This window comes from Ictidomys tridecemlineatus, chromosome 6 (assembly GCF_052094955.1).
Source record: "Ictidomys tridecemlineatus isolate mIctTri1 chromosome 6, mIctTri1.hap1, whole genome shotgun sequence".
In the NCBI taxonomy this organism is placed as follows: domain Eukaryota; kingdom Metazoa; phylum Chordata; class Mammalia; order Rodentia; family Sciuridae; genus Ictidomys; species Ictidomys tridecemlineatus.
In genome coordinates, this window is record NC_135482.1 from 38,263,273 (window position 1) to 38,282,725 (window position 19,453).

The 19,453-nt window shown below is 37.1% G+C and overlaps 1 long non-coding RNA gene across 1 annotated transcript in view; it reads left to right on the forward strand.

Moving 5' to 3' along the window:
* The window catches only part of LOC144378594 (uncharacterized), a 43,327-nt gene extending 25,080 nt beyond the window's left edge, over window positions 1-18,247 (forward strand). Inside the window, exons 2-3 of the long non-coding RNA XR_013440437.1 lie at window positions 409-1,950; window positions 2,635-18,247. This is a non-coding gene — a long non-coding RNA (uncharacterized LOC144378594). The remainder of the gene's footprint in view (window positions 1-408; window positions 1,951-2,634) is intronic.
* The last annotated feature ends 1,206 nt before the right edge of the window (window positions 18,248-19,453 follow it).

Sequence of the window (19,453 nt, forward strand, 5' to 3'; positions counted from 1 at the left end):
ACCTATAACTTACGAGGAGAAGGCTAGTAAAATGACTCTTAGATACTTTGGTGGAGCTTGAACACCAAATTGTCTTCTCAGCCCTTAAGTTTCCTACCACACATAATGCCACATTAAAAAAAAAAATGGTCATGAAGGTTTACCCAAGAAAGGAGGGAATATATAACTAATGATCCCAGTAATTTGAAATTAAACATGAAGTTCTAGGGATATAAGTGCAAGTGAAATTGTCATTTTGACTTGAACTCTGGCAAGCTATGAGGCAGATCTCTGTTCCCTGGTTTTCTGGTCATTAAATGGAAAGATTGGTCTTTCTTTTAGCATTGTTCTCTGTCTTGTTAGGCCAATCTGTTGGTGCACTATGTTTTTCCCCTAAAAATTTAAACACTCTTTTCCTTCCACCCACAGGATGAAATGCCAAGTGTTATTCTCTGATCAGCAGTTGATTTGGTGCCATCTGTCACATATGAAGAATGATTTCAAGGAAAGCAAAAGTGGGTCATTTCTTAGCCTAAATTGTCCTCGGCAACCACCTCTTCCAAAGTGCTAGTTACAAACCTGTTCATTCCCTGTTTGCCAGCATGATTTGTTTATGATTTTCATTGTTTATAATTTACATCTAAATGAATGCACAAAATGTGGTGGAAATTTGCATTTAGTTGATAGGTTGAACAGAAGGCTTTTAAATCATTATTATCCTCAATTAGGAGGTTCTAGTGGACATGCCAGCCACCCAAATGAGCTTTCCAATAGAACAAACCCTCCTTGTGAGTTTCCTTGACTTACTTTTGGCAAAAGTAACCCTTAAACTTCTTCCTCTTAAGAGTTAAAATAAATGTCAATGAAGAAAATCTACATTATTCTTCAAACTTTCCCATTTATTTAAAATTGTGCCTTGTCAACAGATCTTCTTGTAACAACTTCTGGCTGAAATATATTTGATTCATTATTATCATAAGAATAGTGACACTCATTTGTAAGAAGACACATCAATGAATTAATTATACATCTATTATTATTCCACAAGATGCAATTTCCACTTTCTTAAATCGTTGGCCTTTCCTTTTTCCATTTGCCTAACCCACCTACTGTCTGCACATTCTTATTATGTTTCCTTTGTTTTCAAGGAAGAGAAATATATTCAAGTGAGCCTAAGAAAGAAAAGAGAGGTTATTATCGTCGTAATAAACATACTAATTTATTGGACACTCAAATGGGATCCAGAGCACCATGGCATTTAATTGCAGCCATGACAGGAAGTTGCCTCAAGGCTCAGGAACAGTAGCTGTTTTTTTCCTCAGGTCAAGTACACAGTGAGTAAGTTCTATGTGCCAGGCACGCTCTAAGCAGCAGAAAATAAAAGAGAAATTGTCTCTGCTCTCTTGTCATTTATACTTGAGTGCAGAGCACAGACACTAAACCAATTAATTTACAATGTTTTAAAATAGCAAAGTTATACAAAGTAGAAATAAATATTAGATGCATTACCCAAGTGATTTTGAGAGAATAGTAAGAAGTGATACTGAGAACAGAAGAAGTGATACTGAGGTTGAAAGAATAAACAGAAGGTAACCAGGCAAGTGGTACGATGAGCACTGAATTAGCATCACTGGGTATTGCTAAATTCTTTTGATATGTCCACTTCATTCGTTCTTCTGCCTATCAACTTTTTTTCCTATAGACTCAAAATACACATGACTTTAGATTTGGACATCATGCAACCATGGGCTGACTGTATAGTTTTTAACATTAAAATGGAGAATCTGATTGACTTTTCCTGGTCTATGGAGGATTTGGCTTCTCTTAGTTAATGCCATTGGTCCAATCTTTTGGGGAAGAGGATAGGGTAATCAGGGATGGTTTTGAAGTAAAAATTTATAGCAAAGAAGAACAAGCAAGAAACAAAGGTGGATTTTAACAGGTGAACCCATTGCAATGACTAGGATACAGGTGTTTTTTTTTTTTTTTTTTTTTTTTTTTTTTTTTTTTTTTTTTTTTTTTTTTTTAAATTTTTTTTTATTGGTTGTTCACAACATTACAAAGCTCTTGACATATCATATTTCATACATTAGATTGAAGTGGGTTATGAACTCTCAATTTTACCCCAAATGCAGATTGCAGAATCACATCGGTTATACATCCACAGTTTTACATAATGCCCAATTAGTAATTGTTGTATTTTGCTACCTTTCCTATCCCGTACTATCCCCCCTCCCCTCCCCTCCCTTCTTCTCTCTCTACCCCATCTACTGTAATTCATTACTCTCCTTGTTTATTTTCCCATTCCCCTCACAACCTCTTATATGTAATTTTGTATAGCAATGAGGGTCTCCCTTCATTTCCATGCAATTTCCCTTTTCTCTCCCTTTCCCTCCCATCTCATGACTCTGTTAAATGTTAGTCTTTTCTTCCTGCTCTTCCTCCTTGCTCTGTTCATGGTTGCTCTCATTATATCAAAGAAGACATTTGGTATTTGTTTTTTAGGGATTGACTAGCTTCACTAAGCATAATCTGCTCTAGTGCCATCCATTTCCCTGCAAATTCTATGATTTTGTCATTTTTTATTGCTGCATAGTACTCCATTGTGTAAAGATGCCACATTTTTTTTATCCATTCATCTATTGAAGGATACAGGTGTTTTTGTACACACACAAATATGAATGTAGTACATGGGGCCAGTACTCTGTGGTTTCTTGTTGGTGAGGAGTTTTACACGTGTTCTTCCAGCTTCCTATGTGGTTACTGGGCTATGTGTGACTGGAAACAAGGAATGGCCAAAGGTATCAGCAGATAATGGATACAGGAATAAATCCAATTCCCTTGGGAAAAGTATTCATGACCTTGGCTTGACTATCTCCTGATCTTTAACCCTCTTTGGATTATGATTGCTGCTTGGAAAAGAATTATGTTGATTTCCACAATTTGAATATCTGCAATAAAACTACATCTGAATTAATTTAGTAGTATATTACTGGGTTTTAGAGTCTGAACAGCCCAGTTTGAATCTAGACACTGATTACCAGTTGTAATAAAAGTTATCTAATATGATTAAGCTGCAAGATTCTTTATCCATAAGATTGAGATAACTATAACCAAGTCCCAGCTAAGAATTCTGTGGGAGAGAGCATATAGTAGACTATCCAAAACAACAGTGACTTAAACATATACTGATCAGTCACTGTCACAACAAGTGGACAGATACAGGCAATCCAAAGCTGTCAGGATGACTTCAGGAAGTCATCCAGGATCCAGGTTACTTCTGTGTGTGTGCTCCCCCATGCTCAGGACTGGCTTCCACCCTCAAGCTACCGGGGTCTATGTTGGCTATTGAATCATTAGGCATCATGTGCCTACCAGACAGGGCACACACATCAGCTGCACACATCAGTTCTCTGTACATCCTATTGCTTAGCACATAGCTACTAGAAGGTGTAAGATTTGGAAATGGAGTCCTTTGCCTGGCGCCCTGTCATTTAGGATAAAATTTAGATGATAAAGGAAAAGTAGATTGACAGGTGTTTTAGTCAGCTTTTATTTGCTGCTGTGCCTAAAAGACCAACAAGCAGAACTGTAGAGAAGGAAATGTTTACTTGGGGGCTCATGGTTTTAGAGATCTCAGTCCACAGACAGCTAGCTCCATTCCTCAGGGCTCAAGGTAAGGCAGAATATTGGTGGAAGTATATGGCAGAGAGAAATAGCTCACAGGATGATCAGGCAGTAGAGAGAGATTACACTAGCCAGATACAAAATATTTACCCCAAAGTTACTCCCCCAATGACCCACCTCTTCCGGCCATCTTCAGTTACCACTCAGTTAATCCCATCAGGGAATCGACTCACTGATTGGGTTAAGGCTCCCATGATACAATCATTTCTTCTCCAAACCTTCTTGCATTGTTTCACACATGAGCTTTTGGGGGTTACCTCACTTCCAAACCATAACAATAGGCAAACAGTTGTCACTGCCACAATATTTCTCTTAGGATTATTGTGAAGATTGAATGAATTAATACATCTTAAAATCTTAGCACAGAGCCTGATAACATTATCAGTGGCCAGAGACCACCACTGTTACCATTAGCCAACTGTCAGGAAAAGAAGTTAGCATTTAAAACTCATTAAAAATGTGTGATTCCATTTAAAAGGAAATTATCTATGATTCTGAGCTATGTAAATTCATGTATTTTATTTGGAACTGATTAAATTTTAAATGCAATGAATCACAAAATGTAGTAACAAAATATGTTGGAAAAACAATTTAAGAAAGTAATCACAAATTATAGACTGGAAAACATAAATGAATTAAGCCATGCAAAACAGCGCACGCCTGTAATCCCAGTGGTTTGGAAGGCTGAGGCAGAAGGATCATGAGTTCAAAGCCAGCCTCAGCAAAAAGCAAGGTGCTAAGGAACTCAGTGAGACCCTAACTCTAAATAAAATACAAAAAAGGGCTGAGGTTGTGGTTCAGTGGTCAAGTGTCCCTGAGTTCAGTCCTCGATACCAAATAATAATAATAATAATAATAATAAGAAGAAGAAGAAGAAGAAGAAGAAGAAGTAAATAAATTAAAATTTATTTTTTTTTATTTAAAAAAAAAAGATCTAAAGGTGGCAAAGCGCAGAAAACTACATCTATAAGGAAGGAAAGTGTTTTCCTTGAATTCCAGAATGATTCTCAACAAACAACTCAGACGAGATGGTAAGAGTGTGGGCACTTCCTCAGTACTTCACAGATTTTCTCATGTTTCCGTTCAATTGCCTGAGTAGGTGGAGAACCAAGGAGAGGAAGCGTTTGTGCTCTCCATTGGAAGGGTTTAGTCTGTTCTCTGACTTGACTTTTTCTATTTTTGCTAGCCTTTTCTTTTCTCTTTCCCTCTTAGTCCTTGCTTCTCTATTTTCTGTGTCTTTCCCTATACATTTTCCTCTTGGGTTGCTCTGTGAGGTTACTTTGCTATGTTTTTGAGGTTTATTGCAAATCACCTTTAGTGTATTTTATTCCTTTTTGGAGTGTACAATATCTGAATCGCTGCTTTCAGGCAAGAGATGGTACCCCATTCTCTTAAGCCTAATTCCCTCTCTTAGTGCGCTGTCAAACTAAAATGGAAATACACAGCTGGATTCATGGAACATGCTAGTAGGAGAATGGGTTTTATTTAGCCACACACAGGCTTAGGTGTGTGCCACCTTAGGCAAATAAAGTCATTATCTTCGGCCTATGTTGTTTTTTCCCCTGAGACTCATAATAGCACCTATTATGTAAGGACTTTTCTTCAGGATTAAATCTGCTAACATTGGCTCTGATGATAATGAAGAAGCTAAAAAAAAAATAAAATAAAAATTTTTCATAGTCAAGCTTCTGGAGTCCACAACTATTGCTGTTAAATTAACACTATTTTACTGTTAATAAACATCTTCCTGTGACATTAGATCAATAAGCACTTCCCACATGGAACAAAACAAATAAAAAAACTCGAAAACAAATATGTTATGTTCAATTCATCTGTTGTATGAATTCTATTGCCTGATAGGATACTGCAAATTGTCCAAAGTCTGTCCTTGTGGCTCTCGTCCAACAGCCAGTGCTGTCTTGCATTTTCTATATGATAAACTATGATATCCTCAGCTTTCCATCATTTGGTCTAACTCAAAAATAAATCATTCCTCTAGTTAATATTTTTCTCGTCGCTTCACGAGCTCCTTTATCATTCATCATTCTTTCAACAGAATAATCCAGACTTTATCAGGTAATTAATACAGTGTTAATAGCTGGTACCTTTATTCTAATTAGTGTGGGTATGTCTATACTTCTTGCCTGACCATCTGAAATAAATTCTCCCACTTACTTATTGCTTCCAAAGCACATATGGTGTTTTTGTCTAATAGTCCTTTTCCCAAGGCACTGACATATCTTGACAGACTTTTCTTACCTCTATCAAAAGCAAAGTTTCTTAAATGGTTTTGGCTGATGGATGTTTTTGAGAATCTGATGAAAAGGATAGCTATTCTCTCTGGGGGGGAAAAAAGGGCCATAAGAGTACATTTGTACAAAAGTTTTCCTTGGATGTTCCAGAGAATCGTGATTCTCATACCCATCATTTAACTCCTTAGAGTCCATTCAGAAAATTTTTATCAGTTAATTTTAATATATGCCATAAAATCCCACCATATTTTTTATCACATTGATGAAATGCATGAAAGCATCAACATAATTCAGTTTCTCTACAACTCATTTTGGCAGTTTGGTTCAACATAGGCTCGTTTTTCCCCATCACTTCTAATTCTGATATCATTCGTTATTTCAGGAAACCACTTATACCCCCAGTGCCTCAGTCCTCACAAATGATTTACTAATAAATGCAGTGACCATATTTATTTTATAAAACTAGAATTGAAAAAGCCTCACACAGTGAATGGCCATCTCATTCCCAACTCTCACAAGCCAAATCCATTTCCGTTTCCAAAGAAATTCAGATATTGACCTTATCCATGAAAAAGTTCATTACTTCCCTTGGAGTAGCATAAAATAACTTGGCAAGTTGTGAACAAGTCCTCTGAAGAAATTTCTGAGAGACAGGGATAAAAATAGTTATGTTGGGCTATAGTAGAAATAGTTATATCCTGACTTTAAAATCTAACCCTGTGTGAAATGATTACTGCATAACCCTCTCATTAGATTCCTAATAAAGACAGCATGAGCCAATAATGGACAGATTGGCATATTTGAAGTGAGAGTCCAGGGAGATATATGCTGAGTGTTGGTCTTTATTTGTAGCTGAAGAAGAAGATATTCTGCCCCTGGATATAATTATCCAGAAAATTTTACAGTATTAGAGGTGAGTTAGTCTGTTTGTGACAGCACAAATCACTGAAATCAACGAAGCAAATATTTTACTCTGGTCTCATTGTTTCTGTATGCATTTTTTAAAATTTGGTTTTCATATCACCTATAAAAAATAATCTAGTTTTGTTACTTATTTCTAATGTAATTGCTTGGAATTCTGGGGATTTATGTTTTGCTTTGTTTTTGTTTTCTCTGGTTAGTGTTATGACTTTGTATGAAGAAACTCAGTTTAACTACTGAAGGCAGAATTAAAAGAGACAGTCAGTATAGATAGGTAAATGGGGTCAGAGCTGATCAGGGAGGCCAACTTAGGTCTGGGAAGTTGGAAAGAGATTGAAATGCTAATGCCTTCATAGCCCTACCTTCACACCCTAATCAAGATAACCCCACCCCTGCTCTAACCTTTTACTAAGGTAACCTGCCTGAGGGATTGTCCCTTCAGGGAGTTGTTAATTACAACCCCTTTCTGCCTGGCCCCTCCAGCCCATCTGCTTCTCACCTTTTGGCCATCCACTGAGCATCTCCTGGGCCTACTCACTGTGCAGGAAGGAGAAACATAAGGGGAAGAGAGCCTGAGGACCAAGGAAGCCGAGGACATATAAACCAGGCAGAACACCCTCACTTCTTGGGATACCAAGATACCAGATATGGCCCCCTTCTCCCTCCCAGGAGAAGTCTATGTTATCTTTTTAAAAATAAACCCTGCTTTATATGCTTGCCTCCGCATGCTTCTCTAACATTATACTTCAACATGTGAAGAAACAGAACTCACCACCTATAACAGGTGGTATCACTGTGACTCTAATGGCACCTAACCACATAGGGAGTTCTAAAATCGAACTCTGCCTTGTAAGTAAGAATAAGGTATTGTATTTAAGAAAAATTGAAAAGTTCCATGTGTTTTGAAAGGGGTTGGAGATGGTGATCTGAGAGCTAACTTAACTCTCATGCCAGGTGCATATGTTCACTGGTTTTCATTTTCCTTGGTTGAGATCCGTGAGCAGAGGTTTCTGATGGTTTGGTTCTCGCTTGCTTTCCACGTTGCCCATTTCCCCTTTATTACTTCTTCTTATAGTCCATGCTCTTACCACCTGGGTACACTTTTAGCATTTCCAGACCGCCTAGAGTAACTTCATTTTTCTGGCAATAGTTTTAGATCAATTCTAGATCAATCCTAGGTCCCTTCTTCTTTCTCTAGCAATGGTTCATGGCCCACTTTTCTTGTGGCAAGACTTATAGAAGGTTCCAGATGGTTGTGTGAGAGACCCCAGCCTGATTCTGTTTCTTGCTTTTTTTTTTTATCTTAAATTTTGTTTAAAGCTTAGAATTCTTTGCCTCTAAATTATGCTGAATTTGTGGCATTTGGTTCAGTTCCTGTACTGTTTTGCAGGAACTAATGACAAATTGGGACATAGGCAGCCATCTTTTCGGCCATCTGTACATCTGATTCTGCTATAGTATGGAGGATGGATTGGAAGAGAAGCCCCAAAAAAGGAAATAAATAGGAGTCTATTTTAATAATGTAAGTAAAATATAACAAGGGGCCTAATTAACTTTGCAGATGAAGAAAATATGAGTACCAAGCAGCAGTAGAAGGGATGGAACTGTGGCCACTAGGTTTCTCCTTTAAGCCATTGAACCACTATAGAGGAAGCATTCTCAAGATTTAAAAAACATAAAATAGGATGAGTACTGTTTTGGTGGGAGATAGGGAGTATATAGAGGATTTAATAAATTCAATTTCAAAAATATGAGTTTAGAATACCTAAGAAATATCCAAGAGTTTTTGCTTTTGGGGAAATTTGATACAGAGGGTACATGTAGGTGTGCATATATATACACACAAACACACACAAACATATGATATTGAGGCTAAAAATAGAAATCTGGGCCTCAAAAGCATACAGATAGAAGACGTGTTTGTATGTGAGGTTTTTCAAGAAAAAGAAGATAGAAGAAAGAAGAGGAGAAATGGGAGAAACCTCATTCGATAGTATAGGAAGAGGCAGAGGAGCCTGTGGAAAGGCCTAGAACAATTAAGTCAGCAAGGCAGGGATGAACCCAGAGAAGCCCATCTGGGACATTGGGGGTTAAGTCAATTTCTTGATGAGAGTATCTGCCAATCTTTTAAGAATTGAAGAAAATATAAAGGAAGAAGTGAAAGGAGATGATATGAACTCCTCTTGAAATCTGAAAATCTTAGGTTGTCATTGGTGGTATTTACAAAGACCATTTTCCATAAGTTGGTGAAGGTGAATATCAGATTGCATTACAGTGTGTCAAATAATGAGTAGGAGATGAAGATATGGAAACCAGAAGTACAGCTCTCCTGTCTCTAATGTCTTATTGATTGCAGTCCCTGAAGAACAAAATCAAGATAGTTTAAAAGTAGTTAATGTGATATTTTCACAACATTTGCACTCTTGATGTATATCTCATTTTACGGTATATGTACCTGTCACCCCTTTTATAGTGAAAGTTTTTTATGAGAAGATAGGTGTCTAAACTATTTTTTTTAATTATATGGTAGCATATACCTACCACAAATTCAGTACAAGTCTGTTGGCCAAATGAATGAACCAATGAAGACTCAAAAGAGCCAATATCACCCCTGTTCCAAATCCCAGGCATAATACTTAGTCCTACTGCTTGTGAAAATATTTAGCCTTCAATTTGAAACAATGAAGAGATGCTGAGTCTTAGCTTATTTTATGGTCTTTGAATGACAGTCTCTGGCAGCCCCAGAAGAGGAGCTGTTAGGATTCACAGAAGACACTGACAGCCTGTGGGGTATGTAAATGGCCATTCTGACAGCCCTTCTCCAAGAGGGGCTTTCAAACCCTAATGTGCTTTACCATTTATCTGTTGTCTTACAAGTAAAGAAACATTTTTTTTTTCCTGTGTAACTACCCACAGGCACTTATTTAATTTTATGACTGCTCTCTGCAGTGCTGCCAGGCAAATCTCCTTTGAGCCTATTTTGATTAACAATATGGTTTGCACTTGTTTGATTCCCAAGTCCATCTCCAATTGAAAACTCCAATGTGGATCTCCAGATCGTCTCTGCCTCAGTTCTGTTTTGAAAGGCAGGTTCTTATTGTTATTGGTGTCGGAACACACCATCCGAGCATGAATAAAAAAGAAACAGTATACAAAGAGCCACAGAAGAGAAAACCACTCAAGAAATGTGCCAGAGATTAGATTTTAAGAGAAAAGATCCAAAGGACAAATGTGCACCAAAATATTCAAGGCAGATTTTGTAAGCCCTTTTGACATTCTTACCAGGTGTGTCTTCTTATATAGGCCAACAGTTTTGTTTTGTTTTTGGAAACCAAGCAAAGAATTATAATAGGAAATATTCCTATTAAACTTGCAATCAAAACATCTGCCTCCTTGACATACTGGCTGTGGTAGTAATATCCAAAATATTTGCTTGAAATTGGCTTAGATTCCTCAAATATCATGATTATTTGCATAGAAATGTGATGGGCAAGCTTATACCTCTGTGTGTTGTTTTTAATTTCTCCATTTCCAGGCCGGGTCACGCCTCCCAGGTGCAGTCTGTACCCTATGACCCCACTGAGTCACACCAGGCTGTGTGTGTTTCAGATTTTACTTAATTATTTGGAGACAACAGGTAAATTTACTTGCTTACCCACCAGGATAAACAACCTACCATTGACCTCTGGGCACCCTAGCCTTAAAACTTACCTAGAGAATTTGTGGTGGTAGTTTTTTCTACTAGAATTTTAGTTTTGTACCATGTTGCAAAGCTTTCCTATCAGACCATTCTCACCCATAGCTCCCACCCAAGGTTTTAAATCATTTCTGCTGCAGAGAAGTTTAGTTAGTCCTTTGTTTGATCACAAACCATCTGCTCATGCCCAAAGGTCCTCATTCTCATATTTATTACCAAACATGACTCTTCTCTGTCTTGGAGGAATTCTGTGCCAGCCCTTAAAGTAATGCATCCCCCACCCCCGCTTCTGCTACTCTAAAATAAAGCTTGTGCTTAGACTTTTCATTATAGAAACTGTGTGTTTATGTTGTTACCATCTCGTGAAAAAAAAAAAAAAAAGTGAAGATGTCAAGATTTATTTTACTTCTTTTGCTTTTAGTCCCTAAGAATTTATCCAAATCTTCTCTCACCTTGATCTGTTCTTTCCTCTAGATGTCCCAACAAAATGTATAAACAGAGAAAATTGGCAATTTTCAGTTTGGAGCACTATGCCTTCACTCCACATCTCAGTTCACCACATGCACAGGGTTTATTATATTATCCTCTAGACAAGACCCCTTTGGTTCCAGGATATTTAAAAAGCTGCACTCTTGAGCTCAGGTCCATTATGCCCTCCATAACTCCCTGTCCTGTGTTCCTTTACTTTCCTTTTAAATACCCCCTGAGCTAAGAAATCCATTTGTTCAACTAAATTTTCTGAGCGAGTTATTTCCTACAATTTCCTAGTGAAGCTCTCAGACAAAAAAATTCTACTCTCAGATAACTTTCTTTGGAAAAAGACTGAAACGAGCAAAAGCAGCCAGATTCATAGGATGAAAAACATTATGGAGATAATTCAAACCAGAGAAGAGGAAGAGAGAATGGAGAGGGTCACTGTTTTAAAGTTGCTGAAGGCTCACTGAGAAGCTGACATTTGCACAAATATTGGTATATTTGTTTATTATTTCTGTTTTAGTAAGCTATCACCAATTTACTGTCTTAAAACAACACATATGGATGTCAAAAGTCTGAGACCAGTTTCCTGAGGTAGATATCAAGGTCTTTAGGCAGGGCTGACCTTGCTCCCGATGCCCTATTCATGGCCAGCAGTATAGCATTGAGCCTCAGTGGTCCCATGGATTTCTGCATCAACTCTGCCCCTGCCTTTCTCTTAAAAGGACACTAAAGATTACAGTTAAAGCCTACCTGATAATCCAGGATAATCCCTCATCTCAATATCCTTAATTTAATCACAACAGAAAAATCTCTTGCCTTATAAAGTAACACCCAGAGGTACCAATGAATAAACCTCGGCATCTCTGGAGGGCTTTTTAGCCTAACACAGGTAATGGAAGAAGAAACTATACAAATGTGTTATGCAAAAGGTGTCTCCATGCATAAAGAGTGGCAGCTACAGATATCCTGATGTACACAGTGACAGGCTTCCAGCATGGCTAGAGTGAAGAGAGTATGCAATGAGTAACACATGAGATCAGAAAGACAAGGACGAGGACCCAAAGGCAGAGCTCAGCCAGTTGGTTATAGCATTAGAGTACATTATGAAGACGTGGCCTCTGCTCTGAAGTGAGGTCAATTTCTTGGAAATAATAAAAAGCTGAAATCCTTTTCCGGCCATTCACACAACCTCATGACAATACCATATATATTCTCTCTTTATTCTTCCCCAAATCATACATACACACTCAAAACTTTCTCAATTCTAAGTGATCAGAATTTGAAAGGCCAAGTCTTCCAGAATGTTTGCTTTCTCTGAAAAGTATTAAACAGTCCTTCAATATAAAAATTGAAGGGTTCGCCACTGCTCAATCTCCCCCGCCACACAAATAATGCATTATGGGGGAGCACTACGGGTTACAGCTTTGAAGTCCTTTGTAAAGATTTTGGCCTCTATTCTGAGACAAGAGATAGCGAATTTGAAGAATCCATCCAGGTGAATGTATTAAAAATGGTGAAATGCTTACCTCCTGTTCAATCTCCAAGAGTATTAACTCTTTGGATTCGATCGTACACTGTAATCTGTTTTGACTATTATGGTTTAAAGACCTTAGGGTAGTTGAAAAGGGGAGAAGCAAGGAGAGACTTTCTACATGGGGCCATTTAAATAGGTGTCAGCAAATTCTCTAAACACAAGTGGGCATTATCTGGACAAGTTTAGGCAGTTTTTGATGGGAAAATTCACCTGGCATTACTGAGAACTGCTAATGAGGCTCTCCAGCTCCAGGAACAAAATGAGCTTGCTCAGATGGCTTGGATGGCCTGCAAGCTTTGGCTTGTCTCCCGTGCTGCTCCCTGGCAGAGAAGCCTGACACTGTTCAGCAGTCTCCTGGTGCTGACTATTGTTTTTACTGTGGGCTCAGAGAGCCAATTTGGAAGTCAAAAACTAAACCTTGTCTACTTCTCTTTGCATTTCTGTTACAACATTTTAATTCTCCAGGCAATGTGCAGGCTTCTGACTACCTAGTGGACACACAAGGACATTCTGGTTCAATATTTTATAATATTATCTTATAGAGCAGAGCGCCTACATTTCTAGTTACTTACATGGATAAGAAAAGTGACCAAACAATAGAGAAGAAGCAAATTTAAGTCTGGAGACTGGCCACAAAGATTTTTACCTTTACAGAAAAAAGACTAGAAAATCTGTAGATTTTAAATTCCTCAGGCTTTTTTGTTTGTTTGTTTGTTTGTTTGTTATTTCTACCCCTTCCAATATGTTTTCATTCCCATATTCTTTGAGGAAACAGATAAATCCTCAGATAATCTTAGATGGCTTTTGCTACAGGCTCTTATCAACATCATTTTAGGAGACATTTTTCTCTGCATAATAAACAGAACAATCCAGGTAAACAAATCAGAAACCAGTTATACAGTTAGTAACCTTAGTCTTAACCACAAGTCTCTAACAAGGCTTTGTTTGCCATTGGCAGGGACACGTGTCTTTGGGGGCAGAAAGATCAGAGTTCAATAGAAATGAGGAGAATTGAGTATTAGAAGAGTGGCAAGTCTTAGAAGTTTAAGTTTGCCTGGGTGGTAGAGTCACCAACAATCCTAGAGCTACGGGCAGGCAATCTGTTCTTTACTTTGGTGTCCTGGAGATAAGATGTCTTGCAGTTTCAATGTATACATGGGTCATTAATTGCTAAGCCAACATTTTCAGTACCTACTACAGTGCTAGCCTGTTTTCTAGGTGGAGAGCTCACATTCTAGTGTTCATGCATCCAAATGCAATGATTCTACTATGCTGATCCTCCTCTTCGGCACGAACATGGAAGACGGAAAGTTGGCCTGCAGAAAACATTGTTCACCAGGACTGAACAAACCTAGATTCCAATTCCTGAATTTCCCTTTAAGCAAGACTGTTCAATGCTTGGATTCTGAGTTTCCTCAAACATAAAATGTGTTTAGTAGATCAGGAGTCTAACAGTGAAGTCCCCTTAAAGGGTGAACATAACATTGCATTAAAGCCCAAGGAAGAAAAGACTTAAAAATGACAATGTAATAAGCATAGTTCAACAAAGACAGGAAACAACTAAGGCAATGAAATGCATACAAAGAATGAAAAAGAAACAGCAGAATAGAAGACAGGTAGTGTGCCTCATTCACTCTATTGGTCTTCTAGGACTGCCATAACAAAATAGCAGAGACTGGGTGGCTTAAGTGATAAAAATCTATTTTCTCACAGTCTTGGAGTCTGGAAGTTCATGATCAAGATAAGAGCAATTTGGGGTTTTTCTGAGGCTTCTCTCTTTGTTTTGCAGACAGCTGCCTGTGTTCACGCATGGTACTTCTACTGTGCACACACATTCCTGGTGGCTCTTTGCATATCCTCATGTCCTCTTCTATTACCAGTTAGAGTAGATGAGGACTTACACAAATGGCCTTATGTTAACTAATCACCTCCTTAGGCTTTCTCTCTAAATTCAGTCCCAGTCTAGGTGCTAGAGGTTAGGGTTCCAACACATGAATTTAGGAAAACAATTCAGCCATTAAAAGAAATAAATTTTTCAGTTCAGTTCAAAAAACAACTTCATCACTCCATTCAAATGTAAAAGTTTAATACTCAGATTTCTTCAGAAGATACAGGAAATGTTATTTTTAGAAACTGCCAAAAATTTACTGGGTCTTAATGTTTTTACAAGGGAATTCTAACAGCCTTCAAAGACCAGATAGTTTCAGTGCACTATAAATTATTCTAGAGCATTGAAAAGGTACAAAAAAAAAAAGCCTTCCCAATTCCCATTATGAAGCAGGGATAATAGTGCCATTTATATACAATGGAGAGTTCAAAGGGAGAGAATTAAAGATCAATAGAATTTGATCAATAGAATGGGGTTGAAAGCAATGACACCCCATAGCATTGAGCACACCTAATATCCAGATATTGGTTTCTAAACACTATGTTCCAATAAAATAAATGAAGGATGCTTGGAGAAACAGTTGACTGAAGAATTGGAGTGGTGAAAATATAGCATTAACTTGAACATTATGTGGTATCAGGTAGTGTTCTGCAAAATAGGTGAAACCTCATCAAAAACACAGGCAACATAAAGGAGTTCCTAGTGACTAAAACTGCAATAATTTGAAAGACAGAAAGAAAAAAGACAGTATTAGGTAATAGCCCATGAATGATACATATCCATGAGTCCATAGGGATGTAGTAAAGAAGCAACTAAGTAAATAAATAGGGGAAGAGAGACAACTTTTCCATCTGAAATTGCAATTAATAATATAGAGGAAATTATAAAATCACAGTAGATAAACTTCATAGGGGTGAATGTTGCAAAATCAACAGATAGATGCTAAAATTAGTAGCTGAAAACCTGAAGAGTAAGTGAATTGGCATAGTCTCAAAGTAGCTCCTGATGATATTTATTAAATACAAAGCAACAGATGGTAACTTTGTAGTGGAGGAATATAGCAGAAACCACCTTAAGCAAATGATATACTTCTTCTCTAGTTATAAAACATTATCAACACAATGAACCCCATGATAGGATGCATTGAATATAACACATTATTTCTGTTATATTCTTACCAAAATGCACCTGAGGAACTGTTAAAACCATGAGACTAATAGTAACTAAATGTTAATAATATAATTAATAATTAAAAAATAATCATTAAATGCAAAATGGGATATTGGATGGGATTCTGAAACAGACCGAAGACATTAGTAGAAAATTTTAGTTCGGTTCATAGTATTATACCAATGTTAATTTCAGATTTTGATAGTTGCAATGAGATCAAGGGTTATGAGGGCTATGTGGAACTTCTCTGTGCTAGTTTTTCAAATTTTCTGTAAGTCTAAAATTACTTCAGATTTAAAATGTTAAAAATAAAGCAGTTGGAATCTGGTTTGTAATAGCGATGCCCTGAATAATAATTAATTATTTCTTCTTGTAACCCAGAGTTCTGGAATGACCCTCTGCGCTATCCTCTAAGAATGCTAGTTAGTTGTTCAGCTTTTCCTTTGAGGATATGCACAGCTAACCCATCATCATCCCATAAATTTTTGTTGTCATTTATTTGTTCAAGACAACCCAAGTTAATTACTGTTTGCATGTGTCAAAGAAACAGATAACACTGGCTGGCTTAAAGGATAGATTTTGAATTCTATATTCAAGGTTTACTTGTTTCAATATTTTCATGTTCGAGTAGAAAATGTATTGGAAGAAAAAATTTCAAGTCGGTTCTATGTGATTTTTTTTTCTTATGAAATGCTGACAACCTACCATCAAAGTTTAAAACAATCTTGGTAATTAGGCAAAACCTTAATTATAAATGCAAGGATATAGAGGGGAGAAGTGATGATAGGAGACCATGATAATAACTTTTGATAATAACTTTTACCACTCTCAATTTTAATATGCCATGACTCAACTTCCTGTCTGCCTTTGCCTGGGAGCCCTGTCCACATGATGCTATCTAAGCCTGGGAGTGACACCAAAGAGAGTGGGAGGTGTTTGCTCACTAGCAAACATCTGTTTTTTTCTTGAATTTTCAACATCAATTTATTTCTAACCTATTTCTCTCTTCGTTCCTCTCTCTGCATCTCTTGTCTTCTATTGCAGCCTCTCAAATCTTTCTATCTCCATCAGCAACAAGATTATTTTCTTTTTAAAATAATAGTTAATGTACTTTATTCATCTATAAATTTCTAATAACATTCTCTGATTCTTTCATGGGTCAATGTTTGTGATTGTGATATTTAGGGCTAGTATAAGAAATAGGCAAAATTGTGAAGAATCTGAAGTTTGTCCAAATTTCTTACCTCTGCCTCATTTTTCTACACTAAGATATTGTTTGTTTTATTCTCTTCATTTTTTTCAAATTTAATAATACGGGTAGATAAATATGAGTATAAATAGTAAGATCCCTTACTTTAGTAAAAGATAGATATACAAATAAATAAAGCATCATATAATGGCTACCATATTTACATGAACTTTCTTTAATTTGCAGAACAACCCAAATAAAGTGTGGGTTTTAATTAAAAACCCAGCAACAACACCAAATAAATGAGGGTAGATTGAACAACCATAAACTTAAACTCTCTTGAATGCAGTTGCAATCAATTGATCTCTCTGTATAACACTGTTTTTTACCCTTCTTGTGCTAATTATACCAGCCAACTTTTCCTCTAGTAATATAGTGATATTTTCAGAGTAAACGTTATGATGTACATATAAAGTTATATGAATATGGATATATAAGAGTATCTATTTATTTATTTGTACTCATTTTTACTTTTAATGGAATGCTCTGAGAAGAGCCTGGAGGCAGAGATAAGTACCATGTAAGTCAACTGGGGGGACTTTTTGGTTTTTCACATAAAACAAAATGTGAACATTAAAACAAATGTTTAGAATTGCTTACATGAGAAGAAGCTTTTTAGTTTGAGTCCATCCCATTTATTGATTCTTGATTTTAATTCTTGTGCCACAGGAGTCTTATTAAGTAGGTTGAGGCCTAATCCCACATGATGGAGGTTGGGGCCTACTTTTCCTTCGATTAGACGCAGGGTCTCTGGTTGTATTCTTAAGGCTTGATCCATTTTGAGTTGAGTTTTGTACACGGTGAGAGATAGGGGTTTAATCTCATTTTGTTGCATATGGATTTCTAGTTTTCCCAGCACCATTTGTTGAAGAGGCTATCTTTTCTCCAATGCATGTTCTTGGCAACTTGGCCTCATATAAGATAATTGTAGTTTTGTGGGTTAGTCTCTGTGTCCTGTATTCTGTACCATCGGTCTACCAGTCTGTTTTGGTGCCTATACCATGCTATTTTTGTTAATGGATTAAAAAACATGTGGTATATATACATAATGGAATATTACTCAGCAATAAAAGAGAATAAAATCATGGCAATTGCAGGTAAATGGATAGAGTTAGAGAAGATAATGCTAAGTGAAGTTAGCCAATCCCAAAAAAACAAATGCTGAATGTTTTCTTTAATATAAGGAGGCTGCTTCATAGAGGTATAGGGAGAGGGACCATGGGAGGAGTAGACGAACTCTAGATAAGGCAGAGGGGTTGGAGGGGAAGGGAGGGGGCATGGGAAATGATGGTGGAATGTGATGATCATTATTATCCAAAGTACATGTATGAAGACACGAATTGGTGTGAATATACTTTGTATATAACCAGAGACATGAAAAATTGTGTTCTATATATGTAATAAGAATTGTAATGCATTCTGCTGTGATATATAAATAAAAAATTACATTAAAATTTTTTAAAAAAAGAATTGTTTACATGAAATTTCTGTTGGCTGAATAGGGCCTGACTTCATAATGTCCAAGATCATTCATTCCCTGTACTATAGATTCACATATGCAATATGCAGCGTCTCCCTAAACCTCTCCACTGGAATACCAAGTAGATATCTCTAACTTAGTACATCAAACTTGAGCTCCTGATAGTACCAACCAACCATGCCACTTTTGCCATGTCAGTTAGCAATAGTTTCTTTGTTTCCACTTCCCATGACCAAATCCTTTGGAGCCATGGTGTTACAATTCGGGATCATCCAGAAAAGCCTTGAGTCTAAAAGCTGAAACCTCAGACAGAATTTTTGTCTGCTAGTCTGAAGCCAGAATTCCTTCTGTTTCAGAAAACCTTAGTCTTTGCTCTTAAGTTATTCAACTGATAGGTCAAAGCCCACCTTGATCATGGAAGGTATTCTCCTTTAAATTGATTAAATTAGTAAATGTCAATTGGACTTTTATTACCCAGTCAGGTAGCACATCATTGTGGGAGCATGCGGCAGAGGAACCTGCTTACCTTGTTGTGTGGCCAGGTTACAAAGAGGAAAAAGGGGCTGGGGTTCTGATAGACCCTTCAAGAGCTCACCACCACTGACCCAACTTCCTTCCTCAGGTTTCACCATGTCCCAATGCACAGCACCAGAGGCTGAGAACCAAGCCTTTAACACATGGGCCTTTGGAGAACATTTCAGACCCAAACTTTGGGAGTCAGCATCCCAGGTGGACTTTCCCTGCTCCCTCTGTAACTTGTCATGACACATCTCTCACCTCCCCATTCCCTGCTTTATTTTTTTTTTATAACATCTTATTTAAATATTTACTTATGTATTATTCTTCTCCCACTAAAACATAAGGTCCATAGGAAAGAATGTGTGTTTTTGTGCATGTGCACACATGCATGCAAACCTGGGGAGAGATGTTATCACTGCATCCTAGAAGTCAATACACTGGTTGGCACATAGTAGCTACTCAATAATGTAAGTTTTATGACAGAAGCGACTGCTAGAAGTTAACTAGAATTAAAGAAAGTTTTGGGTTTTTTTGTGTGTTTTTATTTATTTATTTATTTATTTATTTATTTATTTATTTATTTATTTTTACTTTGGAGAG